Consider the following 11,526-nt stretch of genomic DNA (forward strand, 5'->3'; position numbering starts at 1 on the left):
TGTAACACCCAAAATTAATTTCTGGCAACTACAGCTGCCAGTTTCTTTTACTGTAAATTTAACAGGATATCAATATTTTACAGTGTACATTTTTTTGTTTTCACTGAAAAGAGAAAGTCATACAGGTTTGGAACTATCCCTTTAAGTTTGACCAAAAAGGAAACAAACTGGAAAAAAGATTGTCCAGACTTGAACTCATTCAGCACATGCAGGTCAAAGGTGCAAACGTGTCCTCAGAGAATCAAATTGGCCCTCTGAAAAACAATTGCTAATTTAATGTGGGCATTTCAGAATGTGCGCACAGCCTCACCTCTCAGGAAACGATTAGACCAAATGTTTTTATGGCAGTCTGATTTGCCTTGATGTGTTTTGAAAGAGAATGAAAGAGAGGAAAAAAAGAAAATTGAAACAGACAAAAAAGAGAGGGAAACAAAGTGGCAGTAGTACCATGTGATTCCAGCAGAGGAAGGGTCAGAGCGTAATTACAGAAGGTTAAATGGTTTCCCTGATGCTCTCAAGGAGCCAGGGATGGAAATGAAAAGCAAGTGAAGCGATGCGAGCGAGTGGTGTAGAGACGCAAGGCGCCGCTCCTCTGATCTGAAGAACATGTGTTACATGTGCTGCACAACTGCGGCTCATGGCTTCTCTATGTGGTGGAGCCCAAAGCAATCCAAACTTTGATGTGCAGAAAGCAGAGAAGGGGGATGTGGGATCCAGGCAGCAGGTACTAGTATGACTACAGGTCTGTGTGAGTGGATTGAGCATGAGAGCTTAGCTGATTCATACAAAATTATTCATGAAGTGATTGATCTGTGAGCCTAGACAAAGGCTTTTGGATAGCAATAAAAGGGTGTAGTGGATCAATCTTCACTGTCGCAGCACTGAAAATCAATTCACTCAATTATATCATAAAGAGATTACCTACTGTACAATATATCGCTTTATTCAATCATTCTGCACAGACGTTTTTTTATTGTACATTGTACACACCATGTAACAATCATGCTAAAAACAGGATTACAAATTAACCACAACATTCTAGCAGTAGCACAACTTATTTTAAACAAGTTATATAAGTTAATACTGAGTAACTTCAGACAAAATATTGCCAGCTATTGTCTATTTTTGCTCCATCAAAGAGAATAGTTCCAATCAAAGCCACAGAAGAGTTATGAGTTGTGTATCTCTGAGCAAACACATATTAGCGTTCCTGAATGAATCAGGATAATTAGTTACCTTGCATAATAGAGCCATGTTCCTGTCACGGCTGTTGTAGTGGCTGGAGTTGACCCATATCACACAGATGAGGTCAAGGATGTAAGCAAGTTTGGGTGCGATCTCACAAGGTTTAAGCTGAGCGAGCTCTTCACATGGCTCTTTCAAGAGAGATAGGAAAGAGACGTCTGACTGAGCCTGCAAAGCACTGTCCTGAACAACAAAACAAGAGTCAGTGTTACATCAGTGTTGGAAAGTAGACAGAACTTGATATAGGCTGATAGACAGAATGATCAAATGAACGATAGATGAAAGAACTATAGACAGACCTAGATTGGATGAACATGCTCCTCCCAAATGTATCACTACCCAAAACCAGGTCAAATAGCTGAGAAGAACACCTTTACATTGCCATGATTTTACTCATGTAAAGTCAGTTTGGCACAGTTAAGGTCAACGTCAGTGACATCTGAATGAGCTTAAAGGGTTTTTACCCCAATGGAACTTGCTCCTGGATCAAGATCCTTTGTTGACTGCCACCGTACACAACAGTGATCGGGCACACAGCTGACTCCATAACGTCACTTTTTCAAGCAGCCATGTGTGGCCTTGAAGGTTAAACAGGCCTGATTTTTAATTATATCACTCTAGTCACACTGATTTTTAGAGGCTTTGGAGATTTAATGAAGGACAGCAGTTGCTGCAGGCTTGAAGTTTTGCGCAGTATGAAGCTGGAGGCATAACAAATAGAAAAAGGGACACATGTCCTCCATATTGATGCAGGACCAGTTTCCTCTATCTAAACCACAATCTTGAGTCATTACAAGAACAACCAGGAACTGATCCAAAATCTATGTTAAGGAGCAATGAGGGTGCGACATTAAGCGCTGAAGTAGAGCTGACAGACATGCACTCCTGTTGAAATGAGAACCCGGGCCAACTCGTAATAGTGGAGTCTGAATGTGAGACGGCCTCATTTCCAATGGGTGAAGAGAAGCCGTTCAGAAGCCGCATATAAATCATTAACAGCCAGAGAATGTTCTTTTTCAGCCCATTACCACTCGGCTCAGGTTCTGCCATAGCCCCACACATATTTTTACACACCCCTGGACACACAGACGCAGATGCTCAGCTGTACATGGATCTGCTTGGCTAGTTTACAGAAAGGTGGGATGTAGGTTGATGTATAGAGTTGCAGAATCGCCTGTATATGACAGACTCCAGGTTTCTGCAGCTGCTTACTAATGCTGTCCAGATTACCACAGCGGCTCTTCCGAAAAGAAATCTCCTCCAGAGGGCCCGAGGTGTCTCCTATGATGCTCACAGATTGAGTGTCCAGTGGATCATCACCACTAGGAAACAGAAAGAGAGAGAGGAAAAAAGAGGCAAACCAACAGGTCTGCACTGAATCGTTGACATCAGAGTTCAACAGAAAGTTTAATTTAAATATGCATCATTTGCAAAGTTCTAAACACTTTTGCATGATATTATATTAAATATTTAGGCTAAATGTAATGCTTTTAGTGATTCTATCAAATTGATCAAATTGAAATGCGGTTGTGGATGACTACCCTGCTCCTGAAACTCCGTCAAATCTCACTTTAGAGATGGCTTTTTGAGGATATGGATGCTGAAGGCAAGTTCACCCTCAAGAGCATCTCAACACATCCCACTGGTAATGCTTGTTTACAAATCTACCGCTATGATAGCCATGACCAACTTACAGAACCAGCATTAAATTACTATTAACTATTGGCAACATTTTTTTTTATGTTTTTTTTTTTGCATTCAGCAATAGCCTAAATCAATACTTGGTATAGTAAAGTCACCCAAAAAGGAAAGTCATCTCAGAGTAAGTCATACAGTTTTGACAAAAAGACAATACAATACAAACAGAAATAATATTCAATATTATTTTTTTGGAGGTCAACAACTGTTTTCAACATTGATAAAAATAGCACGATATATTTTTAAAAACATAAAAAAAAAAAAATGTAAAATGTAAAATGTAAAAAAATGTTGAATATCATGGAAAAGTGCTTTATTTTTTGTAATTTAATACAAAACAAACTTTCTTATATTCTAGATTCATTGCATTGCGGAAATATTGTTTTTCATTTGAATTCTTATGGTTATGACTTACAGCTTTTAACATTTGAAAGTCCGTATCTCAAAAGATACTTATATTTTCTCAAAGATCAATACAAAAAATACATTTTCAAGATTTCCAAAGCAGGTTTAATTATGCACTCAATACTTGGTTGGGGCTCCTTCTGCACAAATTACTGCTTCAATGCAGTGTGGCATGGAGGCGATCAGCCTGTGGCACTGCCGAGGTGTTACTGAAGCCCAAGTTGCTTTGATAGTGGGCTTCAGATCCTCTGTATTGTTTGTCAGATGTTACTTATCTTCCTCTTCACAATATCCCATAGATTCTCTGTGAGGTTCAGGTCAGGTGAGTTGGCTTGTCAATCAAGCACAGTAATATCATGGTCAGCAAACCACTTGGAAGTGGTTTTGGCACTGTGGGCAGGTGCTAATGTCCTGCTGCAAAATGAAATCAGCATCTCCATAAAGCTTGTCAGCAGATGAAAGCATAAAATGCTAAAAAATTGCATCGACTTTGGACTAAAACACAATGGACCAACACCAGCAGACGTCACGGCACCCAAATCATCACTTAATTCAGAAACTTCACACTGAACTTCAAGCAGCTTCTGTGCCTCTCCAGTCTTCCTCCAGACCTTGATTTCCAAATTAAATGCTAAATTTACTTTCATCTGAAAAGAGGACAGTGGACCACTGAGCAACAGTCCAGTTTTTTATCCTTACCCCAGGTGAAATGCTTCTGATGTTTTTTGATGGTTCAGGAGTGGCTTGGTCCTAGGAATATAACAGCTGTAGCCCTTTTCCTAAAGATGTCTGAGTGTGGTGACTCTTGATGTGCTGACTCCAGCTTCAGTCCATTCCTTGTGAATCGCTCCCATGTTCTTGAATCAGCTTTTAGAGACAATCTTACCAAGACTGTAGTTATCACTGTTGCTTGTGCACCTTTTTCTACCACACTTTTTCCTTACAGTCAACTTTCTATGAATGTGTTTTGATACAGCACTCTGTGATCAGCCAGCCCTTTCAGCAATGACCTTTTCTGGCTTTCCCTCCTTATCGAGAGATTGATGATTGTCTTCTGGACAACTGTCAAGTCAGTAGTATTTCCCATAATTGTGGTTGAATGTTCTAAACTAACCCAAGAGGTACCCAGTAAAATGAAACTAATCAACCTCAAAATGAAATATTTAAATCTTTTGGGATACTGAATTTCTATTTTTCCTAAGCTGTACGTCGTAACCATCAGAATAAAACAAACAAACAATTGAACTCTTGAAATATTTCAGTTTGTGTGCAATTAATCTAGAATATAAGAAAGTTTGCTTTTTTATTTAAATTACAAAAAATAAAGACCTTTTCCATGATATTCACTTTTTTTAGATGCACTTGTACATTAAACTAAGCCTGTATAAAGAAGGTTAACTTCTGACTTCATGTTGACTTGAAGAAATGTAAAATAAAAGCGCTTGGAGGGCAAACAGCTCTGCTGCCTGCTGTAAAAGACCCTGAGTGGGGTATCATTCATACCTTGTCCTGTGGTTTCTTTTCTCTTAAGTTAGCTTCTAAAATAAAAAGAATTCTCCAACACCTCCAAGTGCCCCCAGTATGTCCCTTTAACCCTGGACCCCTCCAGGACCGCCAAATTTAATAAAGACTCCTTTAACTGTCTTAGAGCAGCATGGCAGTGTTGAATTGAATTAGTCCTTTATTTTTGCCCTTCAGCTGTGGTTACTGTGTAAATCACACTCACAGGCTCTAGCTAAAAACTGTCACGGTAGATGAAATTTCCTGCATACGATATCTTATGTACTTTTCACACTGTTCATTCCTCACAGTCCACTCCATCAGAAATCATTCAAGCCCTCACACACCCATTTACACACATAAGCACCCATACACATACACACATGAGCACAGTCTTACACTCCAGCCTTCGCATTAGACTCTTGTTCGTGACGGTCTCCTCTGGGCGGTGCTGCAGTTCCTCCAGAGGGACGTACAGCACTGTGCTGCCCAGCAGTTTGTATCTGTTGTCTGTGGAGAAGAACAACAGTTGGACATACCTAATTTGATCTGTGAAAGTCATCCATAAAAGCAACACCACGTACAGCACATCATCACATCCATTGTGTTACTCCTCAATCTCACTGCTGCAGACAGCAAATCTGGCCCACATTATAGTGCTTTGCATGTTTGTGAAATGAATCAACACCAGAGCATAAAACGGTAACACAATAAAAGTTTACTGCTATGCTTTTATGCCCGTGTGGCACGTGTCAGCCATTACAAATGGTTTTTACGACTACTGTTTGCTTTCTTTGTTGCTTTCTACAGTATATGCTGCTCTGATGGTGTACATCAGAACGATTCTTGCTGCATCCAATTTAACAAGCATTTAAAGAGTCAAAGGCAGATAAAAAGATAACAGAGGTCTGTCTCCTGAAATGTTTGGAAGGAGAAGTATGATGGAGGAGAATAAAGGGCGAGATCCAAAATGCGTAGCGTATTGAGAGATGAAAACATTAAAAGGAACAAGGCCAGTGTGTACAAGTTAGCCAGCTGCTTCATTCCGTGACAGCAGTTATGAGACATAGAACTACAGAGAGTGTAGCAACACAATGGCAGCATTCGATTGGACTTTGCAGGAAGAACAAAGACAAACAAACGGGATACACCAGAGGGAAAATGAGACATCAAAAAAAAAAAAAAAGTGAATGAGTGAATGAGTCAGCTGGCTGAGAAGTGAAAAATGTGCATGTGTGTGTATTTGTGTGTCTAATCATATGGAGTGTGGGGCATTTTTGTGTAGGAATGGGTATACAGTATCTATATTTATTTAGTACAAATTCCAGCCCAAATTCTTGAGCTTTGGTGAATGAGAGAGACAAACTGGTAAGGATTTACCTCACTGAGCAAGAATGAACAAAGCCTGTGCTGTTATTTTTGGAAAAGGCATGGCTAACATCAATATACCCGTCTGTTATACCTAACTGTTATTTTTTAAACTTAATTAAAACAGATTCAAGGCAAATTTGCGGTATGGTATTAGAATCATCTTTCTATGCATCTCCATTGGCTTTTTAAAATGTATTTCTTGGCCCTCAGTCTTAACACCTTGATGTGCTTAAAAAGGAGCACCAAAAGGCGAATTGTTAAATTGCTGAACGACTTTCTAGTTACATGGGAGCATTGCAGCAGTGCCTTTCCCCTTGTGCAAAGAGCCTGTGATTGGTGAATTTTTGTTTAGTCAGAGTTGTGCTGCTCTGGGTGATGTGGGTGTGCTGATTGGACTGATGAGCATAATAATTGAACCATCACGGTGCTCCACTGTGCCAGGTGATTACCTCTGAATGGCTGATGGTGTAGAATCTCAGTCAGATTCTGAATCAGCTATGCCTGTTGCGCCAATTGAGAACAAATCGAAATACAAAATGGGAACATGATCTCAGGTCAGTAGTGCATGGCCTTAACCAAATGTATAAGAAACATATACTGTACCTGTATGGAGCAAACCACTTGGATGCAATATGGATGAGAGGAAGGATCAATAGCATAACTGAAATATAAAGTGGTCGTAAAAGAGAAGTCAATATACTTCAGTAAGAATGTATGTAAATTATGAAGCACCCAGGCACCCAATTTCATTACTTTATTAATGAAAAAGAAAATTCTGTGCAAAATGTGTTACAAATTTATTTCTGAAAGAGTTTGACTGCATGCACTTTAAGCAGTTCCTTACTATGCATGCACTATAAGAATGATTTTTCAAAATGTAAATAATGCAAAGATTACTGGGGTATGTTTTATAAGAAAATACTATTTCAGGCTTTCTACTTAATGTCATGTTTAATTCAGTTTGTTTGAAAAGAAAATTCCCCCCAATGTATATTCTATTTTAAAACTGCCAAGACACCCTTCAAGGCTTGACAACTGTTATTTTTGCATGTTAAGACATTTATTTATTTAATGCTATGCCAACTATAAAGTCACAACAAATAACATGCTAGTGTATACAGGAGGTGACCAGCAAGGCCCAGACTAGATGGCGCTGTGACTGCACCTGGGTGGAGAGAGAAAGAGAAAGAGAAAGAGAAAGAGAAAGAGAAAGAGAAAGAGAAAGAGAAAGAGAAAGAGAAAGAGAAAGAGTGATAGAAGATGGATAAGTGGGAAAGAGAAGATGCTGGCGATTCATGTTTTTGAGTGCTAATGGACCACCAGAGGACATCACACACAGTTTAACAATGAGATCTGTGGTATCCTGGCACGTCACCAGATGCATTAGAAATGAACACAAAGCATGAAGAATGCCTTTATTGAGAAACCTCTGCATGTTCCTTCATTAAATTGAAGCTCAAAATATCATTATAAAAATAAGCATGAACAACCCCTGAATAAAGTTCACAGTCTTTATAAGATTGTGAAACAAAAAAGGCTCTGATTAGGATGCTAAATGTCATTTCTCGAAATAGAGCTGCAGTATACCTGAGCTGGTATGGCATAGTCCAAGCGTAGGCTGGTGAAAGGGTCATGATACACAATGAGAAGCCTGACAGAAGAGTCTGAGATGAATTTAGCAAGGATTGCTCACTTTCCCCTGTCCATGACTCCTTTGATATACCACTCAATATCAAATGCTGTTTAAATGCTTCTCTCTGGTGGAAAAAAAGATCAGTGAATTATAACTATTCTTAGTATTTTAAATAAATATTATTTGCATTTTGTTCTAACAATGATTCAAAAGTTTGGAGTCAAAATTTTGAAAGATGTCTCTTGCATTTATATGAGAGAAAAACTGTAAAAGCTATAGCAATAAAATAAATATTATAAAATTTTTAATGTATTGATATTAATATATTTTAAAATGTAATTTATTCCTATGATGGCAAAGCTGAATTTTCAGCAGCCATTATTCAAGTCTTCAGTGTCACATGATCTTTCAGAAATCATTCTAATATTCTGATTTGGAGCTACATTATTATAATATCTGGGGAAGTCGTGGCGTAATGGTTAGAGAGTTTGACTCCTAACCATAAGGTCGTGGGTTCAAGTCTTGGGCTGGCAATACCATGACTGAGGTGTCCTTGAGCAAGGCACTGAACCCCCAACTGCTCCCCCAGGCACTGCAGCATAAATGGCTGCCCACTGCTCCAGTTGTGTGTGTACTTCAGATGGGTTAAATGCACAGTATGGGTCACCATACTTGGCTGTATGTCACTTTCACTTTATCTATATATAAAACTACTTTTTTAATATGGTGTAACACTATTGTCATGTGGCAGGGCATATGCAATGAGAGTATGAGCTGATTTGAAGGAACAGATTAACCAAACTGGATGAAACATTAAATTATATGGTGAGACAGTACTTTGCATGTCAAACTAGATGAAACACTTCCATCAAAACCTCTATCATCCTCGCAGAAGTTGTGTAGCATAACACATCACACTAATAATTACTAGACTTATCTCTCTGTTAAAAGCATCACATAACTACCATAAACATACTGATATTTGTCTAAAGGGCTATGTCAGTGAATGTGCATTACTATAACAAATGTCATTGCAACCTGCTCACCAGATGCTTCTTCTACAGGGTTTCCCAGCAGGGGTAGACACACTGAGGCACTGCGTGTAAATGCCATTGCCTTTTCCAGCCACAGGGCTGTAATTAATTCTATTAACCTCATTGATGAAAGGACAGAGATGCTGTAAGTTCGCTGACTGGCTCTGCCCACATGCCCCTCACTTTCTCAGTCGCTTCTTCCTCCCGTGCTATTTGCATCAGCCATCATTTGTGACTAGGGGTTATGTATCTTGTTTAAGCCAAAAACAATGAGCCTCTAACGTAAATTACAGTTCAACAATATCTTCTTCCTCTATACTGAAGACCACTGGGTGGAATTTAACGATGTTTCTCGCACTAACTTGCTGCCGTCCTCTGGATTTGTGTGATCAGTGATGAGGACTAATATGTGAACAGGGCCCAAACAAGACCTTTAATCCCACAGAGCCTGTGGAGATCGGATGAAATATTCACTCACATCATTAGAAGAACTCAATAACGCTGATATGAAAGCACTGATTAGTAAGCCAGGACCACAGGCACGAGACTCAAGCGAGGGAAAAATTATAAATTGCAGATTATAATCAGATAAGAATCCCAATCATTGTGAGGTGATTTATCAGTGTCTGTGCCTAAAGGCTTGTAATTTAGCATGTATGAGTGAATTACCAGCCGTTTTGTGTAGGAATCTTCTTCGTCTGCTGAAATATCCACCTCTGAGACGGGCTTCTCTTTCTCAACTGAAAAAAAAACAAAACAAAAACAATGCAAAGAATAATTCAAACAACCACCTTAGTTGCACCATTTTCACCTCAGTCTAGCTGACCTTTTATTGAAAGAGCAGAATAATAAAATTATGGTTCTTCTGCAAGACCTTTGTTTTACATTGTGCCCAAAAACACAACCCATCAAAAAATGGATAAGTAAAACATATGAAGCAAAAAGTGCCAGAATATCAAATATTAAGTGTGGAAAATTACATTTACAATTACAATTACAAATTACATTTTGGAAGAACCAATCAATGTGCAGCTCCTTCCCAATTTAAAGCCCCTTTGCACTACTTGAAAAAAATAAAAAATAAAAAATAAAATTACGGATATGAGTGTGAGTGCATTAGATGTTAGCGTAGAGTGACAGTTAAGGAGATTTCTGTCACATTTTTCAATGTTTAATAACTCTGCAGCACTGTACCATTATGCTGACATTTCTGGCACCGTTTTAAATACACAATGACATTAAACTCAATGCATTTTTCAGCATTATGTAAATAACTTGCGGATTAAAGAGCTGCTTGAACAGTATTTAAAAGTGGGAGGCAAACACCAACAACACAAAGTAGCTTGTTTGTGTTCCATACCTCAAACCTCTGGCAATTCTAGAGAGATTTCAGTGGGGACTGGTGTGGGGGATATACGTTTGCTCTTGGTGTGACCTTTCCCTGTATCGGATTGCATGGACATGCTAGAAGATGAATGGGAAGGCTTGGGGGTCCCTGGGTCAGCCATCCTGAGAGACTGATACCTCTGTGGGCTTACCTTTCAGTAAAAGCAGGGCAAACATATAATTAATCACACAATAACCACATACTCGATTTTCAGTAATGTTCACTAAAATGAGAATCACTGTAATTATTGTTTTTATAAATGGTTCGGAATTTGAACAAACCCCAAACTTTAAGCATTACATTTTGGCACATAACTCATCCCATCCTGTCTGTGCTATAAACATGAACACCACCTTAACCCTCTGGAGTCAAAGGGTATTTTGGGGGCTTGGAGAAGTTTTGTCACGCCCTGACATTTGTGCTTTTCTTAGTTTCTTGTAAATATCTAAATGGGTACAGTCGAATCTCACTGTAATCAGCACAAACTGGGCTATTATAATATGTGAAAAGCATGTATGTACATGATTGTGATTTTGAGGAAAAAATATGTTATGCATGGTTTAAAAAAAAATGTTAAAACACTTGAATAAGGCCATAAAACATACAGAACATTGGTTCCGGGGATTTTTGAGAACTGGAGCTTGTAGCCTAGAATATGTCTTTCTAAATTATGTGAAAAAGAGCCTGTAAAAGGACAGGACAGTGAAAATGACAAACAATAAAGCTGGAGAGAAAAAATATATATATTTTGGAGAAGAATGCAAGCCTTTCAAACTTTTAATTCTTTCAAAGCATGGAGGGGGTGATATCCTGTCATGGAGGTATTTTTCTGAAACAGGAAACACCCCATTGAAAATCTGTGGAATGACTTGAAGACTGCAGTCCACAAACAGTCACTATTAAATTGAACTGAACTTCAGCAATTCTGCAAAGAAGAAGAGTGAAGAGTGGAAAGAAGAGTGGGCAAATATTGCAAAGTTAATAGAGACATATCCCAACAGACTAAAGGCTGTAATTAAAACAAAAGGTGGTTCAACAAAATACTGACACAAGGGGTTGATCCTTTTTCCAGCTCAGTGATTCTGTTTTTTTTTATTTTCTTCTTCTTCTTTTCTGAGTAATGTTGGTGTTAAATTTTTCACTTGTATATTGGACCGAGTAAATGCAGCTGGATAAAACAATATCTGTTTCTGTCTTCTTTTTGGGCTGCAAAGCAACAAAATTTTATTATTTTAAAGGAGGGAGAGGATTCT

General features: G+C 38.6%; 1 pseudogene; it reads right to left on the bottom strand.

Annotated features, from left to right (window-relative positions):
• LOC128017520 (dynein axonemal heavy chain 2-like) overlaps window positions 1–10,394 on the bottom strand; it is a 129,340-nt pseudogene extending 118,946 nt beyond the window's left edge.
• Window positions 10,395–11,526: the final 1,132 nt, after the last annotated feature.

The sequence above is a fragment of the Carassius gibelio genome, chromosome A7 (genome assembly GCF_023724105.1).
Source record: "Carassius gibelio isolate Cgi1373 ecotype wild population from Czech Republic chromosome A7, carGib1.2-hapl.c, whole genome shotgun sequence".
Classification (NCBI taxonomy): domain Eukaryota; kingdom Metazoa; phylum Chordata; class Actinopteri; order Cypriniformes; family Cyprinidae; genus Carassius; species Carassius gibelio.